This window comes from Scyliorhinus torazame, chromosome 7 (assembly GCF_047496885.1).
Source record: "Scyliorhinus torazame isolate Kashiwa2021f chromosome 7, sScyTor2.1, whole genome shotgun sequence".
Classification (NCBI taxonomy): Eukaryota; Metazoa; Chordata; class Chondrichthyes; order Carcharhiniformes; family Scyliorhinidae; genus Scyliorhinus; species Scyliorhinus torazame.
This window is the reverse complement of record NC_092713.1, coordinates 83,114,316-83,140,445: the sequence shown is the minus strand read 5'-3', so window position 1 is coordinate 83,140,445 and position 26,130 is coordinate 83,114,316.

Genomic DNA, 26,130 nt, shown 5'->3' with positions numbered 1-26,130 from the left:
AACCCCCCTTAGCGGCAGGAGTGGGAAGGTTGGTACCTGCCTCCGCAGAAGGTCCGGTACCTGCAGATATCGAAATTCATTTCCCCCGCGAATGCAAACTTCTCCTCCAGCGCCCTCATACGCAGGAGGCTCCCTTCTATAAACAAGTCCCCCATCCTCCCACTGCTCCTCTCCGCCAAATTCAGAACACCCCGTCCATCCTCCCCGGGGCAAATGGGTGATTATCGCAGATTGGGGACCATACCGATGCCCCATCTGTTCCCACATGTCTCCTCCACTGCCCCCAGACTCTCAGGGCCGCCACCACCATTGGAGTGGTGGAGTATCGCGCCGGCGGAAACGTCAGAGGCGCTGCGCCCCCAGATTTGTGCCCTTACAAGAAGCCGCCTCCATGCACACCCACGCCAGCTCACCCCCCCCCCCCCCCCCCCCACCACCACCACCAGCCACCTCCTCACCATGGCTATTAGCCACCCAGTAATAATTGCTGAAATTCGGCAGCGCCAGCCCACCATCCCCCCGACTCCACTTGACCATTGCCCTCTTCACTTGCAGGGACCTGCCCCCACCCCCCCCCCCCCCCCACACAAAGCCCACAATAATTTTATTAAAAAAGGACTGCGGGATGAAGATGGGGAGGCATTGGAAAACGAATAGGAATCTCGGGAGGACCGTCATTTTTACCGATTGAACTCTGCCCGCCAGAGACAACGGGAACGCAACCCATCTCCAGAAATCCTCTTCATCTGATCCACCAGCCGGGCCAAGTTCAATTTATGTCCCAATCCCTCGCCACTTGGACACCCAGGTACCTGAAACTGTCCCCTACCACTCTGAACGGCAGTTCCCCCAGTCGCCTCTCCTGACCCCTCGCCTGGACCACAAACATCTCGCTCTTCCCCATATTGAGCTTATACCCCGAAAACCGGCTGAATTCCCCTAAAATTTCCATAATTACTACCATCCCCTCCATCAGGTCTGAGACATACAACAGTAGGTCACCCCCTCCCCCCAGACCAGTCCCTTCCAGTCCCTTGAGGCCCTCAGAGCAATTGCCAGCGGCTCTATCGCCAGCGCAAACAGCAGTGGGGAGAGGGGGCAACCCTGTCTCGTCCACCGGTGCAGTCTGAAATATTCCGAAGTCATCCTGTTTGTCCGTACACTTGCAACCGGAGCCTGGTACAGCAACCTGACCCAGTTAATAAAGCCCCTCCCAAAACCGAACCGCTCCAGCACCTCCCATAAATAATCCCACTCAACCTGGTCAAAGGCTTTCTCCGCATCCATCGCGACCACTACCTCAACCTCCCTACCGGGGGGCATCATGATCACGTTTAGCAGCCTTCTTACATTGGCCACCAGCTGCCTATCCTTAACGAACCCAGTCTGATCCTCCACAATAACGTCTGGTACACAGTCCTCAATCCTGGAGAACAAAATTTTGGCCAGAAGTTTGGCGACTACGTTCAACAAGGAAATCGGCCTGTAAGGCCCACATAGCTCTGGGTCCTTGTCCCGTTTCAGGATTAGCGAGATCATGGCCTGTGACACCGTCTGGGACAGAACCCCTCTTTCCTTAGCCTTGTTAAAGACCTTCATCAGCACCGGCCCCAATATTCCGGAGCACTTTTTATAGAAATCGGCTGGGTACCCGTCCGGTCCCGGGGCCTTACCCGACTGCATGGCCTTCAGACCCTCCACTATCTCCTCCAGCCCGATCGGGGCCCCAATCCTTCTACCAGCCCACCATCCACCTTTGGGGAAGTCAGCCCCTCCAAGAAGTGCCTCATCCCCTCTGGCCCCGCAGGGGGTTCCGACCTATACAACCTGCTATAAAAGTCCCAAAAGGCCTTGCTCATTCCCGCCGTGTCCTCGACTAAGTTCCCATCCCCGTCAATAACTTTCCCTATTTCTCTAGCTGCCTCCCTCTTTCTGAGCTGCTGCGCAAGCATCCTGTTGGCCTTCACACCGTGCTCATAAATTGCCCTCTTCGCTTTTCTGAGCTGTTCCACTGCCCTCCCTGTGATTAACAAACCAAATTCCGCCTGTAGCCTCTGGCATTCCCTTAAAATCCCTGCCTCTGGAGCCTCCGCATACCTCCTATCAACTCGTAGAATCTCTTTTACCAGCCGGTCAGTTTCTGCCCTATCCATCCTGTGGTCCCAGATCGAGATCAGCTCTCCTCTCACCACTGCCTTCAGCGCTTCCCAGACCATTGCTGCTGAGACCTCTCCCGTATCATTTACCTGCCGGTAATTCAGCATGCACTTCCTCAGCCTCTCGCACACCGCTTTGTCCACCAACAGCCCTCCATCCAACCTCCATTGCGGGGGCTGCTTGCTATCCATACTCACCTGCAGGTCCACCCAGTGCAGAGCATCGTGATTTCCGAGTACACCAGGTCCACCATCCCAGCCAGGAAGGCCCTACCCAAGACAAAGAAATCAAACCGGGAATACACCTTATGTACGTGGGAGTAAAAAGAAAATTATTTCGCCCTCGGCTGCCTAAATCTCCATGGATCCAGCCCCTCCCCCCATCTGCTCCATGAACCCTTTCAGCTCCTTTGCCATTGCTGGCACCTTGCCCGTTCTCAAACATGACCGGTCCAGGCCTGGATCAATAACCGTATTAAAATCCCCTCCCATAATCAGCTTGTGCGAGTCCAGGTCCGGAATCTTCCCTAGCACCCTCTTTATAAAATCCCCGTCATCCCAATTTGGTGCATATACATTAACCAGCACTACCTTCATCCCCTGCAGCTTGCCACTAACCATGATATATCGACCTCCCACATCCAAGACTATTCTTCCCACCTCAAATGTCGCCTGCTTGTTAATCAAGATCGCAACCCTCTAGTCTTTGTATCCAGCCCCGAGTGGAAAACCTGACTAATCCAGCCTTTCCTCAACCTGACCCGGTCCACTACTCTAAGGTGCGTCTCCTGCAGCATTACAATGTCCGCCTTCAGTCCCCTCAGGTGCACAAACACACGTGCCCTCTTTACCGGCCCATTTAGCCCCCGAACATTCCAGGTGATCAGCCTAGTTGGCGGGCAAAGTGCCCCCCTCCCTCCCGCCAATCAGCCATCCCCTTGCTTGGGCCCGCCTCCAGCCCCTGCGCCGCATCTCCTCCGGCCCACCCCACGGCGGCCCCCACCCCTGACCTCCTCAGTGTCCCTCCACCGAAGTCCCTCCCTTATCAGCAGAACCCATCCACCCCCGCCCACCCCCCCAGCAACCCTAATCTAAAACCTAACCCATCTAGTAAACTAAACATATGCACCCCCCCGCCCCCCCCCCCCCACCACTGTGTTTCCGTGAGCTAGCTCACCCAGCTAGCTTGGTGGCCCCCGTCCCTGGCGCCAAGAAGTGTCCCACCTATTGTTCCCTCGCTCCCCTCCCCCCACTCATACAAACAATCTCCCTCATCTAACAATCCCCAAACACCCAGCAGCAAGAGAGAAAAAAACACAGCACCCACCGAAACTCAAACAGGCACGTCTCCATCCCACAAAAGTGCACATCAATAAAAACAATAGGGACATTGCCAACATCTACCGAGAAAAATAACCCAAAAACAAAAAATCGACTTTCCCCCCCACCCCCCATTTCCTAAACAGAGCCCCAAAAACAGACACGAAACAATAAGAGAAGGCATAACCAATTTTAAAACAGGTCAACAGAACCCAAAAAAACCAAGGGGAAAAAAAACCAGACAAAAGGGGCCCAATATAGGCCAACAGGTTGTCTCAAAGTCCGAGATTTCTCAGCCCCCCCCACCAGTCCTTTTCTTTTAGCAAAGTCCAGCGCCTCATAGGGCGACTCAAAATAGTGATGCTGGTCCTCATGTGTGACCCAAAGACGCGCCGGATACAGCAGACCGAACTTCACCTGCTTATTGAAGAAAATAGACTTGTCTTGGTTAAAGCTCTTCCTCACCACCTCCATGCTCAGGTCCTGGTATACCCACAGGATGCTGTTGTCCCACTTACAACTCCGCGTTCGCTTGGCCCACCGAAGAATGCATTCCTTGTCCAGGAACCTATGGAATCTCACCACCATTGCCCTCGGAGGGTCCCCCGCCCGCGGCTTCCTAGCAAGTGCTCGGTACGCCCTGTCCACCTCCAACGGTCGTGGGAATCCCCCCCCCCCCTCCCCAGCAGCTTTTCGAACATACCCGCTACGTATGCCCCAGCGTCTGCTCCCTCAGCTCCCTCCGGGAGCCCGATGATTCTTAAGTTCTGCCGGCGGGACCGGTTCTCAAAGTCCTCCACCTTCTCCAGGAGCCTTTTCTGCTGTTCCCGAAGCATCCCCACCTCCAGCTCCACCGCTGTTTGATGCTCCTCCTGCTCAGCCAGCACCTTCTCAACCTTCTGGATCGCCCGATCCTGGGCGTCCAATCTGCTCTCTAGCCGATCAATTGATTCTTTAATCGGGTCCAAACATTCCCGCTTCTGCCTGGCAAAACCATCCTGCATCACCGGGTCCGTTGGTCGCTGGGCTGCCACCCCAGGGGTCCGGTCCTCGGCCATACTGTCTCCCGCTGCAGCTTCAACACAGCTCGTGGCTAACTTCTTGTTTCTGCCCTTTCGTGCACTTCTGGTCCTTTTCTCCATACACCGATGCGTGGAAACGGTGCCCAATTGCCTCAGCCTTCGAATTTGCCGTTTAAAACCGGACAAAAGTCCGGGGGAAAGGTCCAAAAGTCCGACCAGAGGGGGAACCACCAAATGTGCGACTTACTCCTTCATAGCCGCCACCAGAAGTCCTGTGACTAAATGTTGAGAGGAAGTTTCCCCTCATGGGAGAGTCTAGGACCAGAGGACAGTCTCGGAAAAAAGGGTTGCCAATTTAGCACTGAGATGAGGAGGAATTTCTTCTCTCCGAGAGCTGTGAGCCTTTGGAACTCCTTGCAGAGAGAGCTGTGGGGGCAGAGTCCTTGTGTATGTTTAAGGCTCAGATAGATAGATTCTTTATCAGTCAGGGAATCAAGGGTTACAGAGAAAGGGCTTGAAAGTAGGCGTGAGGAATGTTGGATCAGCCCATTGAGTCTGCACCACCGCATGAATGGTGGAGCAGGTTCCAGGAGCCGAATGGCCTGTTCCTATTTCTTATGGTCTTATGTTACGGTCCTCCCCTGCCCTGAAGAAAATGCTTTCCAGTGCAATATTTATCAACCTATGACATCTAGTGGTACAAAAAGGTTTTGCACCATTTTCACTGACCAGAATCTCTATCGCACTTATTATTTTTACATCAAATTTTTAAAATTGCAACATTATTTTTTTTACATTTTTGTAACTATTACATTAATCATTATAAAGTGCCATATCGTTTTTGTTCAGTTTTCTTGGGAATAAAGTAGTTCTTTTAGTTTTTATTGTGCTATAAGTACTACTTCAATGAAGTGATGGAATGTTTCATTATATCATACTTTTGTATTCTAACTTAAATGTATTAATCTTACTTGATCTGGTATGTGCTGTTGTCCCCAGCATCAAAGATGCCAGTCTTCAGCCAATACGATTGTGGTAGTCACCACTGTTGTATTATATTGTATAAAAGGGTATTACGGTAAGGCCCCTGTACTACAGGTACGGGGGTAGATCCCTGCCTGCTGGCTCCGCCCAGTAGGCGGAGTATAAATGTGTGTGCTCTCCGAACAGCAGCCATTTCGTAAGCTGCTGTAGGAGGCCACACATCTCTGTGTAATAAAGCCTCGATTACATTCTACTCTCGTCTCGTCGTAATTGATTGTGCATCAATTTGTTACGCAGAGATTTCTCAGAGATGGACCTCCGCATCAAGCCGGATCGCTTGCAGCTGCATCCTCAAGCAGACAATGCCAAAAAGGACTTCCAACATTGGCTAGCTTGCTTTGAAGCATACATCGGGTCTGCGCCAGACCCAATCTCAGAAGCACAGAAACTCCAGATTCTGTACACGCGGCTGAGCTCCAACGTTTTTCCCCTCGTCCAGGATGCGCCTACCTATGCAGAGGCCATGGCGCTACTGAAGGAGAATTACGCTCAGCAGACCAACAAGATCTACGCCAGGCACCTCCTTTCCACGCGGCACCAACTACCCGGTGAGTCTGTGGAAGATTTCTGGCGTGTCCTGCTCGCCCTGGTGAGAGACTGTGATTGCCAGGCCGTTTCAACCACTGAACCTTCGAACCTGCTAATGAAAGACGCGTTCGTTACGGGCATAGGGTCTGACTACATCCACCAGCGCCTCTTAGAAGGGGTCACGTTTGACCTCACAGCGACCAAGAAAATAGCGCTCCCCGTCACGGTCGCCTCAGACAACGTACAGGCTGTTGCTAACCTTTGGTTGGTTCAATTGGCTCTGTTTTATAACCTTTGCTCTCGAGTCGCCAGACAAGACTGGTGTGCCCTTTGGCATCATCCACCTCTCCGTCTTTTGCTGCCGACTTCCTCACTTACATCGACCTTGCTCATTCGATGTATGCCTACTATCTCTTTCCGGAGCGTCCTAACGACCTCCTCTGTGCCTTGCAATTGTGCCAAGCTTTTCCTAAGCTCTTCTTGTGAATCTCGCTCAGGTTCTCCCACCAAGTATGTCCTATACTCCCGGGACCTGTTTCCTCATTGGTACAGAATTCGCTCCAAAGGGGCCATCCTTTCCCTTTGAGGTACTTCCTGATTTCCTCCTCCCATACGGGACACTGTCCTACTCTACTGCTGCTGGTCTCTGTGACCGCAAATTCTTCTGGGTTCATGAGGCGTTGCATTGCCTGCATTGCCAACTTTCCTATCTGAATGCTTCTTTCAAATTTGGAACAGGGGGACTAAGGCGGTGCTGTAATTACGGGTACGGCTTTCGCTATTTTCCAAAATACAAACTCCCAACAGTTTTGTCGCAACAAAAAATCTATCAGTTTACCTTATAGCCCTATTAGTTACGCATGCATTTAACACACTTCCGAATTATGAGGATTGAACACTGCTTCAAGAACTGCTTGAACACTTGTGGTTTTCTGTTCCCAATTGGATCTCTAATTCAAATTTTTGGGTTCTCCCGGAGTGGTTAAGCCACTTCTAGTTCGGGGCCCGTCAGATGTCGCCAGTAATATGTTGCTAACCTTTGGTTGGTTCAATTGGCTCTGTTTTATAACCTTTGCTCTCGAGTCGCCAGGTTCTTTATGATACCGCCACGAGGTTCAAGTTCAAGTAATGATCAATAACTCAATACACCGATTAGTAAGATTAAAATCAAAGCACATTTATTATACACAGTAATCGCTACTCATGCATAAATTCTACTTCTAAGCTACTTCTACAACTAACAGGCCTATACTTAGCTTCGGACAGGCCCACCAGGTCAGGGGAACAAATGGCCTTTCGTTCGGGTTCTGAGTCTGCGGGATTTGAAGTTGGTACGGACTGGTAGCTAGGAGCGCCTATCTCGTAGCGAGCGTTGACTTAAGACTTACTGGATATCGGCGGAGGCTGCACCGGTCACTGTCAAGGTTGGTTCGCGTTGCTGAGTGACCCGATCAAGAAGAACGATTTGAACTTGGGGGCTTAACTTTATAGTCCCCAGGGGCTTCCCGCCTTTCGGGACGGACCCTGTACCTGGTTCTAGGTGATTGGACTTCGTTCCAATCGCTTGGTTCGATTTCCCCAATACTGGAGCGGTTCCCTGATCGATGGGCGCTCTTGAGGTGTCCGTTAACCTCTTTTGTGTTGGCTCCTGCTGGCGCCGTGGAGTCTGGCTTAGCTTTGTTTGTCCCAAATGTTGCGATTGTTTCCGGGGATCACTTATTAGTATGTAGATGGCTGCTACATTATTATGCAGATGGCTGCTTGTATCGATGCTGTCTGGGCTTTTGCAGAGTTTAATACACAGTAACTTGCACCTGCTGGTTTCTGCCTGTGTTGGCTGAATTTCCCTGCAGCCTTTGCTGTTCTCCATTTTACATCGGGAGTTGGCCAACCCAGGTGGCTACAAGGCGTATGCCCCCGACCGCACGGCCCACCCCGCCTGTGCATCGTGGACCCCGCCAGCGACCACCCCATCATGGACCCCATCAGCGACCGCCCTCAGCCAACCCCACGCCTGCGCCGCGCGGCAGCCAACCAACCCCGGGGGACCCAAGTGCTACTTCTGCGGACAGACAAAGCACCCCCGGCAGCGCTGCCCGGCGCGGAGCGCGATCTGCAAGGCCTGTGGCAAGAAGGGACATTTTGCTGCAGTGTGCCATGCCTGCTCAATCGCCGCTATTGTCCCGGCACCTCCACGTGCGACCAGTGGGCGCCGCCATCTTGCTCCACTCACAACATGTGCGGCCCGTGGGCGCCGCCATCTTGCTTCACTCACAACATGTGCGGCCCGTGGGCGCCGCCATCTTGCTTACCTCAGAATCAATGGGCACAGCCATCTTGCCTGCCCCAGGACACGTGCGGCCCGTGGGCACCGCCATCTTACCCGTCTCAGGACCCCTGCCCTTCGGGCACCTCATCGGGCTGCTCATCACCTGCAACCACCGACGACCAGCCGCGTCTCGCCTCGGTCACGATCAACCAGTCTCGACCGCACAACCTCGCGACCGCTTCGACAAAGGTGAAGGTCGACGAGCACGAGATATCCTGCCTTCTGGATTCCGGGAGCACTGAGAGCTTCATCCACCCTGATACGGAAGGCGCTGCTCCCTCGCGGTACACCCCGCTAACCAAAGAATCTCCCTGGCCTCCGGATCCCACTCCGTGGCGATCTGGGGGTACTGCATCGCCACCTTCACCGTCCAGGGCATAGAGTTCAGCGGCATCCGGCTCTATGCCCTCCTCAACCTCTGTGCTGCCTTGCTACTCGGCCTTGACTTCCAGTGCAACCTCCAGAGCCTAACCCTGAAATTTGGCGGGCCCCTACCACCCCTTACTGTTTGCGGCCTCGCGACCCTTAAGGTCGACCCGCCTTCCCTGTTTGCAAACCTCACCCCGGATTGCAGACCCGTCACCACCAGGAGTAAACGGTACAGTGCCCAGGACAGGACCTTCATCAGGTCTGAGGTCCAGCGGCTGCTGCGGGAAGGTATCATCGAGGCCAGCAACAGCCCCTGGAGAGCCCAAGTGGTAGTGGTGAAAACCAGGGAGAAAAACAGGATGGTCGTTGACTACAATCAGACCATCATAGGACATAGAACATAGAACAATACAGCGCAGTACAGGCCCTTCGGCCCACGATGTTGCACCGAAACAAAAGCCATCTAACCTACACTATGCCATTATCATCCATATGTTTATCCAATAAACTTTTAAATGCCCTCAATGTTGGCGAGTTCACTACTGTAGCAGGTAGGGCATTCCACGGCCTCACTACTCTTTGCGTAAAGAACCTACCTCTGACCTCTGTCCTATATCTATTACCCCTCAGTTTAAAGTTATGTCCCCTCGTGCCAGCCATTTCCATCCGTGGGAGAAGGCTCTCACTGTCCACACTATCTAACCCCCTGATCATTTCGTATGCCTCAATTAAGTCACCTCTTAACCTTCTTCTCTCTAACGAAAACAACCTCAAGTCCATCAGCCTTTCCTCATAAGATTTTCCCTCCATACCAGGCAACATCCTGGTAAATCTCCTCTGCACCCGCTCCAAAGCCTCCACGTCCTTCCTATAATGCGGTGACCAGAACTGTACGCAATACTCCAAATGCGGCCGTACCAGAGTTCTGTACAGCTGCAACATGTCCTCCTGACTCCGGAACTCAATCCCTCTACCAATAAAGGCCAACACTCCATAGGCCTTCTTCACAACCCTATCAACCTGGGTGGCAACTTTCAGGGATCTATGTACATGGACACCTAGATCCCTCTGCTCATCCACACTTTCAAGAACTTTACCATTAGCCAAATATTCCGCATTCCTGTTATTCCTTCCAAAGTGAATCACCTCACAATTCTCTACATTAAACTCCATTTGCCACCTCTCAGCCCAGCTCTGCAGCTTATCTATATCCCTCTGTAACCTGCTACATCCTTCCACACTATCAACAACACCACCGACTTTAGTATCGTCTGCAAATTTACTCACCCACCCTTCTGCGCCTTCCTCTAGGTCATTGATAAAAATGACAAACAGCAACGGCCCCAGAACAGATCCTTGTGGTACTCCACTTGTGACTGTACTCCATTCTGAACATTTCCCATCAACCACCACCCTCTGTCTTCTTTCAGCTAGCCAATTTCTGATCCACATCTCTAAATCACCCTCAATCCCCAGCCTCCGTATTTTCTGCAATAGCCTACCGTGGGGAACCTTATCAAACGCTTTGCTGAAATCCATATACACCACATCAACTGCTCTACCCTCATCTACCTGTTCAGTCATCTTCTCAAAGAACTCAATAAGGTTTGTGAGGCATGACCTACCCTTCACAAAGCCATGCTGATTATCCCTGATCATATTATTCCTATCTAGATGATTATAAATCTTGTCTCTTATAATCCCCTCCAAGACTTTACCCACTACAGACGTGAGGCTCACCGGTCTATAGTTGCCGGGGTTGTCTCTGCTCCCCTTTTTGAACAAAGGGACCACATTTGCTGTACCATCAATCGGTACACGCAGCTCGATGTGTACCCCCTCCCACGCATATCTGATATGGTCAATCAGATTGCGCAGTACTGGGTCGTCTCGACAGTGGACCTGTGTGGTACCCTCAATAACGACGCTTAGAGTGTGAACGGTAAAGAAGGCTTTAATAAACTAAGAACTAGACTGGTGCCGAGACGGGTGCTAACAGCTACGCCGCTCACAAGGCAGCCCCTTATATATGGCTCCCAGATGGGCGGAGCCGGAGGTGGAGTTCCCCAGGGCTCCAAGCCCGGTCTTAAAGGGGACATCACCTTACATGATGACAAGGGTACAGTGTTACAGTAACTGTTCATCACAACCTGAAAAAGCTGTGGATATAAGCGGGGAAACCGAACAGAGTGAAGATGCTGTGCAGTGCCTTAATCACAGTGGCTGAGGTCATGTCGGGACAGGGAATGGCGAATGGGAAGCAGGAGAACTCATCGATAACGGTGAGGAAATAGGCATTACAATTGGTGGACGGGAGGGGCCCCTTGAAGTCCACGCTCAGTGGCTCAAAGGACCCCGAGGCCTTCACGAGCCGAACCTTGTCTGGCCGGTAGAAGTGCGGTTTGCACTCCGCACAGATCTGGCAGGCCCTGATCATGACCTTGACCTCCTTGGTTGAGTAAGGTAGGTTGCGGGACTTGATAAAATGGGCGAGCCAGGTAACCCCCGGATGGCAGAGGTCATTGTGGATGGCTTGCAGGCGGTCGTCCTGCGCGTTGGCGCATGTGCCGTGGGACAGGGCATCTGGGGGCACGTTGAGCTCCCCTGGACGATACTTGATATTGTACGTGTAGGTAGAGAGTTCGATCCTCCACCTCAAAATTCTATCGTTTTTTATTTTGGCCCGTTGCGTGTTATCGAACATATAGGCGACCGATGGTCGATGACGAGGGTGAACCTCCTACTGGCTAGGTAGTGCCTCCAGCGCCACACAGCCTCCACAATGGCTTGTGCCTCCTTCTCGACTGCAGAGTGTCGAACCTCGGAGGCGGTGAGGGTCCGGGAGAAGAATGCTCCTGGCCTGCCTGCCTGATTGAGGGGAGCAGCCAGGGTGATGTCTGATGCATCGCTCTGTACCTGGAGGGGGATAGTTTCGTCCACCGCGTGCATAGCGGCCTTGACGATACCGGCCTTGATGCGGTTGAAGGCCAATCGAGCCACAGCCGAGAGGGGAAAAGTGGTGGTCCTTATGAGTGGGCGGGCTTTGTCTGCATACTTGGGGACCCACTGGGCGTAGTAGGAGAAGAGCCCCAAGCACCGTTTGAGGGCCTTGAGGCTGCGGAGGAGGGGGAGTTCCTTAAGGGGGCGCATGCGGTTGGGGTCAGGGCCTAGGACCCCGTTTTCCATGACATAGCCGAGGATGGCTAGCCGGGTTGTGTGAAAAACGCATTTTTCCTCATTCTAGGTCAGGCTAAGGGCTCGGGCGGTCTGGAGGAAATTTTCGAGGTTTGCGTCATGGTCCTGCTGCTCATGGCCGCAGATGGTGACATTGTCCAAGTAAGGGTATGGAGCCCGCAAACCGTACTGGTCCACCATTTGATCCATCGCCCTTTGAAAGACGGAGACCCCATTTGTGACGCCGAAGGGGACCCTGAGGAAGTGGAAGAGCCGGCCGGCTGCTTCGAAGGCAGTATAGGGGCGGTCTTTTATTTGGATAGGGAGCTGGTGGTAGGCGGATTTGAGGTCGACCGTGGAAAATACTCGGTATTGGGCGATCCGATTGACCATTTCCGCGATTCAAGGAAGGGGGTATGCATCAAGCTGCGTGAATCAGTTTATGGTCTGGCTATAATCCACGACCATCCGTTTCTTATCCCCGGACCGGACTACCACCACTTGTGCTCTCCAAGGGCTGTTGCTAGCCTCGATGACCCCCTCTCCCAGTAAACGCTGGACCTCTGACTTGATAAAAGTCATATCTTGGGCACTGTACCGCCGGCTCCTGGTGGCGACTGGCTTGCAGTCGGGAGTAAGGTTCGCGAATAGCGAGGGGGAGCGACATTCAGTGTTGCAAGGCTGCATACCGTGAGGGGGGGGGGCAAGGGTCCGCCGAACTTCAGTGTCAGGCTTCGGTGGCTGCACTGAAAATCCAGTCCGAGCAGCAGGGGGGCACAGAGGTGGGGAAGGATATAAAATTTGAAACGGGTGTACTTGGCGCCCTGGATTGAGAGATCCGCGATACAGTACCCTTTGATTTGTACCGAGTGGGACCCCGATGCGATGTTTGGGATGCGGGCTGGGTGCGCAGGGAGCAGCGCCTTACCGTTTCAGGATGGATAAAGCTCTCCGTGCTCCCGGAGTCGAAGAGGCATGCAGTGTCGCGCCCGTTGACCTGGACCTGCATCATAGAGTTCTGCAGGTGTTTTGGCCGAGTTTGGTCAAGGGTGATCGCTCCCACTCGCGGGTAGTCGGAGTCCTCAGTCGAGTCGGACTCGTAAAATGTCCGCCGCCATCGGCTGCGCGTGTCGGGTCGAGAAGATGGCCACCGACAAGATGGCCGCTCCCATGATTCGCACGAGGCTGATGACGCGTCAGAAGGGGGCATGTCGGGTCGGTGCAGAGCCGCATTGTGAGGCCTGCGGGCCTGAGAGCCTGATTTTCGGGCCGGCTGTTCTTTGTTCTTTTGGCCCCTCGGTCTGACCAGGCAGACCCTCGCAAAATGCCCCTTCTTCCCGCAGTCGCTGCAGATCGCGGAGCGGGCTGGGCAGAGTGAGCGTGGGTGCTGGCCCTGCCCGCAGAAGTAGCATGGTGTGCCCCCATGATGAGCGGTTCGCCGCGTGGCGCAGGCCTGTAATATGGCTGAGTCTGAGGATGTCCGGGGGGGTGGGGAGGGGCTCGCAGGGTCCGCGGGGTACGTACCCAAGTTATGTCAGGCCACCTCCAACGAGGAGGCGAGCGTTAGTGTGTCCTGGAGGTCTTTTGCCCCATTTTCGAGCAGCCGCTGCCGGATGTAGGTCAAGCGGATGCTGGACACGAAAGCGTCTCTGATGTGCAGGTTCATATGGACTTCCCCTGTCACATCCTGGTGGTCACAGTCCCTGGCAAGCGTGGTGCGTTTTTCGACGAATTCGTCTAGTGATTCCCCCGAGCGCTGCCGGCAGGTAGAGAGCAGATGCCCGGCGTGCACCTCGTTGATAGGCTTGACGAACCGCTTGCGGAGTAGCTCGACCGCCTCTTCATAAGTCGTCGCCTTTTCGAGCATAGCGGAGATTCTGTGACTCAGCCGGGCGTGGAGTAGATGCAGCTTGCACGGCCCCAGGATGGGAGTCTCTGAGGAGTCCAGATAGGCCTCGAAGCATCGGAGCCAGTATTTAAAAATTTCCTTTGCCTCCGGTGACCATGCTTCCAGGTTGAGCTTCTCTGGTTTAAGGCCTGCGGCCATCCTGATGTAGTTTAGTTTATTAAATTCTGGTACCCTCAATAACGACGCTTAGAATGTGAACGGTAAAGAAGGTTTTAATAAACTAAGAACTAGTCTGGTGCCGAGACGTGTGCTAACAGCTACGCCACCCACAAGGCGGTCCCTTATATATGGCTCCCAGATGGGCGGAGCCGGCGGCAGAGTTCCCCAGGGTTCCAAGCCCGGTTTTAAAGGGGACATCACCTTACATGATGACAAGGGTACAGTGTTACAGTAACCGTTCATCACAAACTGAAATCTGCCTACCATCAGCTCCCCATCCGTAAAGCGGACCGCCCATACACTGTGTTTGAAGCAGACGGCCGCCTTTACCATTTGTTTAGGGTTCCGTTCAGTGTCACCAACGAGGTCTCGGTCTTCCAACGGGAGATGGACCGAATGGTTGACCGGTACGGGCTGATGTGTTATGCAGGTCAGCTCGGTGTGGACTGCACTTGATGCACTGATGCGAAAAACAGACCTCTAACACTGTAAAAGATCCAACACGGTTTTATTGAACGATAGAACTAACATACATCTTTAACTGTGGGTCGACACTATACTGAACTGACCGGAGACCTTGTACTAGCCTGACCAGACTTACTAGCTACTGCATGGTGTTTGCACTGTGCTAGCTCGTGGACTCTGAGTGTCTCAGTGGCTGGGTCCCGAGAGAGAGCGGGAAACCTAGTGCCCTCTGGCTTTATAGTGGTGGTGTCCTGTCTGGTGATCGGCTGCACTGTGCTGTGTGCTTACTGGTCATCCTGTGTGTCAATCACTGCCTGTCTGCTCTTCATTATATACATGTGTGGATATTATGACATCTCCCCCCCCCCCTTTTTTTTCCCAAAATAAATACGAAGGTGTGGATGCTTATAAATATATATATATGTGCCTGACTATATACAGAAAGATGTCTAAACGAACGTATATACATAGGAAGGTTGTGATAGTGCAGATACATGGCAAACAAAATTATATTTACAGAGGTCCAATCGGTGAAGTCACAGAAATGTATAAAAGCTTTAGTTTTTGTGGTGGGCGACAAATTCTTGTTGATTGCCGCAGAGGCGGATTAGGAGCCGCCTGCGCTTGGAGAGGTGGGATCGCTGGCATTGCGGTGGGCGCGAGGACCGGCAGGATTGCTGGTAGATCGGTGGCCTCGTCGTCGGGTACGTCCGGAGGAGGCATCGTAGGCGGCGGGGCACGCCGGTCAGGTAGCGGGCGTGGAACTCTTCGCAGTGCCCGTCTGTTGCGCTGTAGCAGGGAGCCATCAGCCATGCGGACAAGGAATGATCTTGGGGCCACTTGTTTGAGCACAACAGCTGTGGCTGACCAGCCGCCCTCAGGCAACTGAACGCGAACATGATCAGTTGGGGCCAGCTCAGGCAGATCCGTGGCATGGGCATCGTATGTGGCTTTCTGTTGGGCCCGTGACTGCTGCATTTTCTGTAGGACCGTGAGGTGGTCAAGGTCGGGAACGTGGATGGCTGGAACTGTGATCCTCAGAGTGCGATTTATGAGCATCTGGGCTGGAAACAATCCAGTGGACAGTCGGGTCGCCCTGTATGCCTGCATCGCCAGGATAAAATCGGAGCCTGAATCTGCAGCTTTGCACAGCAGCCGCTTTACAATGTGGACCCCTTTTTTGGCCTTCCCGTTTGACTGCGGGTAGTGGGGACTGGAGGTAACATGATGGAAGTTGTAGGATTGTACGAAGTCAAACCATTCCTGGCTGTAAAAGCAAGGACCGTTGTCGCTCATTACCGTGAGCGGTATCCCATGCCTGGCGAGCGTTTCTTTGCAGACTTTGATTACCGCCTTCGACGTGAGGTTGGACTGTTTCCCTACTTCAGGATAACTAGAGAAGTAGTCGACCAGGAGTACGTAGTCACGCCCCTTGGCGTGGAAAAGGTCTACGCCTACTTTGGACCACGGAGAGGTCACGATCTCGTGCTGCTGCAACGTTTCTGGGTTGAGCTGGCTGAAACTTCTGACAGGTAGGGCAGTTGAGGACTGTGTCGGCAATGTCCTGGCTGATGCCCGGCCAATAGACCGCCTCCTGAGCTCTGCGTCGGCATTTCTCGACCCCAAGGTGACTCTCATGGAGTTGGCCCAGCACCATAGCACGCATACTCTGAGGAATGACGATTCTGTCGAGTTTCAGAAGGATTCCCTCCACCACCGTCAGGTCGTCTTTTACATTATAGAACTGGGGACATTGTCCCTTCTGCCAGCCATTGCTGAGGTGCTGCATCACGCGCTGCAGCAGAGGATCCTTGGCTGTCTCCTCACGAATTTGGACCACCCGTTTGTCGGAGGCCGGAAGGTTCGAGGCACACAACTGCACTTGGGCTTCTATGTGGCAGATGAAGTCACTTTGTTCATGCGGTGTGGTAATGGACCTGGAAAGGGCATCTGCAACGATCAGCTCTTTACCTGGCGTGTAGACCAGTTCGAAGTCGTAGTGGCGTGGCTTTAGAAGAATACGCTGTAACCGAGGTGTCATGTCGTTTAAATCCTTCTGGATTATGTGGACTAGAGGCCTGTGGTCCGTCTCTACCGTGAATTTCGGCAGGCCATAAACATAGTCGTGGAACTTAACTATCCCTGTTAGGAGGCCCAGACACTCCTTCTCAATCTAAGCACTGGAGCCCAGAACGCAGAGTCATCTCACTGAAGGAGCACCGCCCCAATGCCTTCCTGGCTTGCATCAGTTGATATCTTGGTTTCCTTGGTTGGGTCAAAGAACGCTAGGACCGGGGCTGTCGTGAGTTTTGCTTTCAGCTCGTGCCATTCCTCTTCATGCGTGGGCAGCCACTGGAATTCCGTCGACTTTTTGACGAGATGGCGGAGGGCCGTGGTGTGGGATGCAATATTGGGAATGAATTTCCTGAGGAAGTTGACCATTCTGAGCAAGCGGAGGACCGCCTTTTTGTCCTCTGGGGTCTTCATGGCGTTGATCGCCGAGACCTTGTCGGCGTCTGGCCGTACGCCCTGCTGCGAGATGTGGTCACCTAGGAATCTGACCTGCGATTGACCAAATGAGCATTTGGCCCTGTTGAGCTGAAGACCATGTTCATGGATTCTTTGGAATACCTGCTTGAGGTGGGCGATGTGTTCCTGGGGCGTTGTGGACCAGATAATGACATCGTCAACATACACTCGCACCCCCTCGATGCCCTCCATCACCTGTTCCTTGATACGATGAAATACCTCGGAGGCAGATATGATGCCAAAAAGCATCCGGTTGTAGCAGTAACGGCCAAACGGGGTGTTGAACGTGCACAACTTGCGACTGGACGCGTCCAGCTGTATTTGCCAAAAAACATTGAGCTTAGTAAAGTATTTGGCATGAGCAATCTCACTGGTCAACTCTTCTCGTTTTGGTATGGGGTAATGCTCGCTCATGATGTTTCGGTTTAGATCCTTAGAGTCAATGCAAATGCGACGCTCCCATGACGGCTTCTTGACGCAGACCACCAGCTGACCCAGTCTGTGGGCTCTGTGACCTTCAAGATGATGCCCTGGTCTTGGAGGTCCTGTAATTGCTTCTTCAGACGATCCTTGAGGGGCGCCGGCACCCGGCGAGGTAAATGAATTACAGGGGTGGCGTTTGGCTTGAGCAGGATTTTATATTGGTATGGGAGCGTGCCCATTCCGTCAAACACGCTGTAGTACTGCGTGATGATGTCATCTATGTCGACTTGCAAGTTTCCATCGGGTGAGGCCGTCGCCGGTGATGATGACATGGTGTGGACGCGTTGAACAAGGTTCAGGAGCTTGCAGGCACGAGCACCGAGCAGAGATGCTCTGTCAGGCCCGACGATTTCAAACCGCTGCGTCGCCTTGATCGCCTTATTGGATACCCCCAGTTGACACAAGCCACTGGCAGCTATGGCGTTGCCATTGTAGTCAAGGAGCTGGCAGGCCGGTGGAAGAATGCTTGGTTTGGCGCGGATGGTGTCGAGGTCAGATTTCGAGATGAGGTTCGTTGATGCGCCGGTGTCCAGTTTGAACCGGATGCGAGCCTTATTCACTGTGAGGACAGCAGACTACTCGTCATCGGGATCCACACTGAGGATCGAGAGGTGTTGCGTAGGTGTGGTGGAAGGCAGCGCATGTGTAGTTATGATGCCCACCCGGTATGGGGACTTGAGGCTCTCAGCATCAGGGTCCGTTGGGCTGTCAGGATTGTACTCTGGCATGCCTTGTTGTATTGAGCGGACACTTCTGCGCCTCAGCTGGGATCGCTGGCTGCTGAGCGGTGGAGCAGATCTGCAAAGGGCTACGTAGTGGCCAAGCTTGCCACACTGTAGACACCGGCGTCCTTTTGCCGGACATTGCCGCTTTAAATGGGCGGAGCCACAATTCGGACACGTCATGACGTCGACGTCAGCGCGTTCCGTGCACCATCGCGCATGCACAGTGCGGTTGGTCGACGTGTGCACCTGCGCATTCGGGTTGTTGGGCTCGTCGCCCACTCGGTCGTAGCACGCGTGCGCAGGGACCTGGGAAAAACGCGCAAAACGGCCACTCTCCTCGATGCTCAGGCCCTGCATTAGTGCAATGACCTGCACCCGTTCCACCTCATGGGAGGCCAGCTTCGCAGTTTCTGCCACCCTGATGTTGGAGTAACGATTCTTAGCATGCTCATGGACAACGCACGTCTCGATAGCGACAGAGAGGGTCAACTGTTTGACTGTCAGGAGCTGCTGCCGAAGGGAGTCGGAGTGGACCCCGAAAACGATCTGGTCCCGGATCATGGAATCAGCTGTCGCTTCATAGTCACATGACTGCGCTGGGATGCGAAGATGGGTGACGAAGGGCTGAAAAGGTTCATCCTTACCCTGAAGCCTCTGCTGGAAAATGTACCGTTCAAAGCTCTCATTCACCTCAATGTCGCAGTGGCTGTCAAACTTCAGCAGGACGGTTTTGAATTTTGTTTTGTCTTCGCCGTCAGCGAATGTGAGGGAGTTGTAGATGTGGATGGCGTGGTCCCCTGCGATGGAGAGAAATAGCGCGATCTTCCTGGCATCCGATGCTGCTTCGAGGTCAGCGGCCTCGATGTACCAGAGGAACTTTTGCTTGAAGAGCTTCCAATTTGCGCCGAGGTTGCCGGAGTTGCGGAGGAGGCTGGATGTTTTCCATGTCACCGGACAGCTGCTTGCTGGTCAATGCTGATTCACTCGAGGTAGGTCCGTCAGTTTTCAGTATCACTCCGTAGTACCATGATGTGTTATGCAGGTCGGTTCGGTGTGGACTGCACTTGATGCAGTGATGCGAGAAACAGACCACTAACACTGTAGAAGATCCAACACGGTTTTATTGAATGATAGAACTAACATACATCTTTAACTGTGGGTCGACACTATACTGAACTGACTGGAGACCTTGTACTAGCCTGACCAGACTCTCTAGCTACCGCATGGTGTTTGCACTGTGCTAGCTCGTGGACTCTGACTGTCTCAGTGGCTGGGTCCAGAGAGAGTGGGAAATCTAGTGCCCTCTGGCTTTATAGTGGTGGTGTCCTGTCTGGTGATTGGCTGCACCGTGCCATGTGCTCACTGGTCATCCTGTGTGTCAATCACTGCCTGTCTGCTCTTCATTATATACATGCGTGGATATTATGACACAGGCTGTGGGCCACTTTCCCGTACCTGGACAATGTCACCATCTTGCGGCCATGACCAGCAGGACCACGACGCTAACCTTTCCAAATTTCTCCACACCGCCCTACTCCTCAACCTAACTTACAACAAGGAGAAGAGTGTGTTCAGCACGAACCGATTAGCCATCTTCGGCTATGTGATTCAGAACGGAGTTCTAGGGCCCGACCCCGATCATGGAACTCCCCCTCCCCCACTGCCACAAGGCCCTCAAACGATGCCTGGGGTTCTTTTCGTATTACGCCCAGTGGGTCTCAAACTATGCGGACAAGGCCCGCCCACTCATTCAATCCACCGCTTTCCCACTGACGGCCGAGGCTCACCAGGCCTTCAACCGTATCAAGGCCGACATCGCCAAGGACACGATGCACACGGTCGACGAGACGCTCCGCTTCCAAGTCAAGAGCGATGCATCAGACATCGCTCTAGCCGCCACCCTCAACCAGGCAGGCAGGCCCATGTCATTATTATCCTGCACCCTCCATTCCTCTGAAATTCGACACTCCTCCGTCGAAAAGGAGGCCCAAGCGATCGTTGAAGCTGTGCGACATTGGAGGCATTACCTGCCAGCAGGAGATTCACTCTCCTCACTGACCAACGGTCGATTGCCTTCATGTTTAACAACACACAGCGGGGTAAGATCAAAAATGATAAAACCTTGAGGTGGAGGATCGAGCTCTCCACCTATAATTACGAGATTTTGTATCGCCCCGGTAAACTCAATGAGCCCCCAGACACCCTATCCCAAGGTACATGTGCCAGCGCACAAGTGGACAGACTCCAGACCCTGCATGACGATCTCTGTCACCCGGGAGTCACCCGCTTTTACCACTTCATTAAGGCCCGCAATCTGCCCTACTCCATCGAGGAAGTCAGGGCTATCACCAGAGACTGCCAGGTCTGTGCGGAGTGTAAACCGCACTTCTACCAGCCAGACTGTGCGCGCCTGGTGAAGGCCTCCCACCCCTTTGAACACCTCAGCGTGGACTTCAAGTCGCCTCTCCCCTCCACCGACCGCAATACGTACTTTCTTAATGTGGTCGACGAGTATTCCCGATTCCCCTTCGCCGTCCCATGCCCCGACATGACGTCTGCCACTGTCATCAAAGCCCTCAACACCATCTTCGCTCTGTTCGGTTTCCCCGCCTACGTCCACAGCGGCCGGGGATCCTCATTTATGAGCAAGGAGCTGCGCCAGTACCTGCTCAACAGGGGCATTGCCTCGAGCAGGATGACCAGCTACAACCCCAGGGGAAACAGGCAGGTGGAGCGGGAGACTAGGACGGTCTGGAGAGCCGACCAGCTGGCCCTACGGTCCAGAAATCTCCCAGCCTCCCGCTGGCAAGAGGTCCTCCCCAACGCACTTCACTCCATTCGGTCGCTCCTGTGCACCGCGAACAACGAAACCCCCATGAACATCTCTTTGCCTTCCCCAGGAAGTCCACATCCGGGGTTTCACTTTCAACGTGGCTTGCAGCTCCAGGACCTGTTCTCCTCCACAAGCACACACAGCTCCACAAGGCGGACCCGTTGGTTGAGAGAGTACAGCTACTCCATGCGAACCCGCAGTACGCCTACGTAGCGTACCCCGACGGCCGCCAAGACACAGTCTCCCTCAGGGATCTGGCACCAGCTGGGATGAAGAGGACTTCGACACGCTTCCGGAGTCACCGAAGACCAAGCCGACGCCTGAGTCGCCACTAGCACTGCGGTGCTCTCAACGACAGATCAAGGCACCCAATCGTCTAAATTTGTAACCTTCTCTGTAATTTTAAAACCAATCTGTATGTATATAGTTTTCCACCCCCCCGCCCCCGCTGGACTCATTTTTAACAGGGGGTGAATGTGGTAGTCGCCACTGTTGTATTATACTATATATATGGGTATTACGGTAAGGCCCCTGTACTACAGGTGCAGGGGTAGATCCTTGCGTGCTGGCTCCGCCCAGTAGGCGGAGTATAAATGTGTGTGCTCTCCGAACAGCAGCCATTTCGTAAGCTACTGTAGGAGGCCACACATCTCTGTGTAATAAAGCCTCGATTACATTCTACTCTCGTCTCGTCGTAATTGAAAGTGCATCAACGATTCACTCCACGTGATCTCAAGAAACGGCTGAAGGCACTGGTTACTGCAAAGGCTATGGGTCCTGACAATATCCCGGCAATAGGACTGAAGACTTGTGCTCAAGAACTTGCCTCAACCTTGGTGAAGCTGTTCCAGTATAGCTACAACACTGACATCTACCCGGCAACGTGGAAAATTGCCCAGGTGTGTCATATACACAAGAAACAGGACAAATCGAACCCAGCAAATTACCACCCTATCAGTCTACTGCCTATCATCAGCAAAGCGATGGCAGGGGTCATCAACAGTACTATCAAGTGACACTTACTCAGCAATAACCTGCTCACAGACACTCAGTTTGGGTTCCGCCAGGGTTAAGCCCCTGACCTCATTACAGCTTGGTTCAAACATGGACAAAAGAGCTGAATGCCAGAGGTGAGGTGAGAGTGACTACTCTTGACATCAAGGCAGCATTTGACTGAGTATGGCATCAAAGAGCCCTAGCTAAACTGGAGTCAATGGCAATCAAGGGGGAAACTCTCCACTGGTTGGAGTCATACCTGGCACAAAGGAAGATGGGTGCGGTGGTTGGAGGTCAATCATCTCAGCTCCAGGACATCACTGCAGGAGTTCCTCAGGGTAGTGTCCTCAGCTCAACTATCTTCAGCTGCTCCATTAATGACCTCCCTTCCATAATAAGGTCAGAAGTGGGGATGTTTGTGGATGACTGCACAATGTTCAGCACCATTCACGACTCCTCAAATAATGAAGCAGTCCATGTCCAAATGCAGCAAGACCTGGACAATATCCAGGCTTGGGCTGACAAGTGGCAAGTTACATTCACATCATACAGGTACCAGGCAATGACCATCTATAAGAGAGGATCTAACCACTGCCCCTTGACATTCAATGACATTACCATCACTGAATCCCCCACAATCAACATCCTCGGGCAGTTCAAAGGCTAGGAATCTGATGGCAACTAACTCACCTTCTGACCCCTCAAAGCCTGTCCACAAGGCACAAGTCAGGAGTGTAATGAAAATCTCTCTACTTGCCTGATGATTGCAGCTCCAACAACACTCAAGAAGGTCGACACTGTCCAGATCAAGGCAGCCCGCTTGATTGCTCCCCCTTCCACAAACATTCAAACCCTCCACCACTGATGAACAGTGGCAGCCGTGTGTATCATCTACAAGATGCACTGCAGTAACTTATCAAGCTTTCTCAGACAGCACGTTCCAAACCCACGACCACTACAATCTAGAAGAACAAGAGCATCAAATACCTGGGAACCCCACCACCTGGAGATTCCCCTCCAAGTCACTCACCACCCTGACTTGGAAATATATTGCTGTTTATTCACTGTTGCTGAGGCTACATCCTGGAATTCCCTCCATAACAGCACAGTGGGTGTACCTACACCTCAGGGACTGCAGCAGTTCAAGAAGGCAACTCACCACCACCTTCTGAAGGGCATCTAGGGATGGGCAATAAATGCTGGTCTAACCTGCGGTGCCCAAATTTGATTTAAAAATGTTTTTTAAATAATCTAGGAGCAACATGAACCACAGCTTCAACATTATTAAAAGCTCTGACAAAGTGTGCCATATGGGATATTATTTCCTGGCAAATAGTTTAACAATCATTTTGTAATAAAAACACTAATTATTGCATATGCTAATAACACAATCTTGTATTTGCTTTAGTTTCTTCTGAGAGTAGATAAGCTTGTACTTCCAGAAGTATTCATCTTTAAAACTCTGGTTCATGGTTTTGACAAAGAATACAAATCTGTCAGGCTGGTGTATTTGCAACATTTTAGTATATTCTTTTCAGATTTCCTCTGTGTATAAAATAAGATATTTTTTTCCTTGAAAACTATAGTTTTATTGGTAAGTGTGCCATAGTGTGGTGCTGAGCCACATGGATCAAACGGACCCAGGTTCAATTCCTTCTCTATGTTCAGTAACCTGGATTTCAGCTGAGCTTCAACATTCATTTTCATGGTTCCTTATGTAGAAAGCTGGGGAAAATCAGCCAAATTTATTTGTTCCTGATTCTCACCTATCGATCCCTATAGAAAAGTGTGCGTTTCTGGATGGCGAGGAAGAGGATTAGGTGAGGATAGCATTAGGCTCAGTTGTAACCTTCAACCACCCCCACCCTCCCTAGTACAAACTGAAAAGCCAACCAATGCCCACCATCTGGATTCAACAAAGGACTAATTACCTGGGTGCAATAATTGGAGCACAGTCTAGCAGCTCAGAAATTATGCCTTAGTATGAGCTGATACGAAGAAATATTTAGGAGAAACAAAAAACCTAATGGTTTCAAAATGACTTGTTGCAACCAGGTCTTTTTTTGCTGTAGGGAAGATGGAGAAAATGCAAGTCAGGGAGCAGTAACTTTTGTGATTACACATTAAATAATTTCAATAACAAGAGAGGATTTAACGAGAGGTGAGCAGGCAGTGAAGACTTTCTGTCGAATTAAGAATTAGAATACGATTTAATACTTAAGTGTGTATAGATTCCATGCTAGCAGCTGTGACATTGTAGATTGAATAAATGTAGAGAGTAGATAAGCTTGTAGCAAATTAGAGACAATTATTTCAGGGGTGATGGCAATGAAACACTTCTGCATGCAAAATGGGATAAAAATTTGAACGCTCTTCTGCAAACAGCAATTGATGCTCGGTCTTGTTAATCTTTTATCTGAGACTTAAAAATTCTTGTTAACCAAAGATATTATAGGATATGGGATAAAGGCGTATCTATGGAGTTAAGTCACAGATCGGCCATTGAATGGTTGAACAGGCTTGAGGGACTAAATGACCTACTCCTGCTCATATGTTATCTGTTTCATTTGCTCTACCTCATCACCACCTCTCTCAACTCCTCCACTGTTGCTAAATTAGATTTCTTATCAAATGTCCAGTCCTGGATAAGCAAACATTTCCGCCACTTCAATATTGTTTTCAGTCAATGCTCCAAACTCCATTCCCAAGCTACCGACTCTATCCTGCTTCCTGGCACAGTCTGCAACCATTTGATACAGAAATTAGCTTCTGATTACCAATGTGCATTAATACCAAAACCGACTGTTTGTACCTCCCTATCATTACTCATCTTTTCCCCTATCTCAGCTCATCTGATGCTGAAACCCTCATTCATGCTTTTGTTACCTCTAGCCTTGACTATTTCAAAGCGTTCCTGGCTATGGTGTCCCATATTCTACAAACCTCTGTTGGTGTTCCTGCGAATGTGCATTCCATTATGTTCATGTGTTATTTGTCAGACTTGAATATTCTAATATTCTGGTCAGCTTCCTATCTTCCACCCACAATGAATTTCAGTGACCCAAAACTCTGTTACTAGTGTCTTAACTCACATCAAGTCTTGTTCCTCTGTCATCCATCTTGCTCAATCACCCCATTGGTCCCTAGTCAAGCAGCGTCTTGATTTTAAAATTCTTAACCTTTTTTTCAATCTCTCCATGGCCACAACCATGTAATCCTCCCCAGCCCATCTCTCTGTGATGTCTAGCCTCTTTCGCATCCCTAATTTTAATTGCTCCACTATTAATGGCTGCACCTTCAATTGACTAGTCCTTAACCATTGGAATACCTTCCCTACACTTCTCTATGTCTCTACCTTGCTTTCCTCCTTTAAGACATCTCAAAATGTACTTCTTTGATCAAGTTTTTGGTCTTCAGACCTATTACATCCTTTATATGACATGGTGTCACATTTTGTTTTATAATGTTTTATGAAGCACCATGGGACATTATATTAATTGCTATATAAATATAAGTGGTTGTTCAGAATACAGGGTTGTATAATTAGAATGTGTGGTGTCTGATAAATGAATAATGTTCTTTGGAGTTTAATTCCTAGCAGCACACATCTTATTCAGCACGATAGTCGTGTGGCAGTTTAACTCTGTATCAGTAGAGTAGAATGTATCTCAAAGGAAAAGGATGGCCCCTTTGGAGTGAATTCTGTACCAATGACGAAACAGGTCCCGGGAGTATAGGACATACTTGGTGGGAGAACCTGTCAGAGATTCATAAGAAGAGCTTGGTGAAAGCTCGCAAGCCGATGGCAATCGTGTCCTGCTTGGCACAATTGCGAGGCACAGAGGAGGTCGTGAGGACGCTCCATAGAGAGATTGAGGAGAGAGACAAGAGTAGTGAAGGAGATGCGAGTGGATATGAGAGAGAGAACAGGGAACTGAGAGAGCAGTTAGCGGCGAGAGACAAGGAGATGGCTGATGCCAAGCGCGCACACCAATCTTGTTTTGCCCATTTGAGCAGCTTTCAGTCCCAATATGACATAGCCTACCAAGACACGCAACGCGCGGTCTTGGTAAGACAGGAAACAGAACA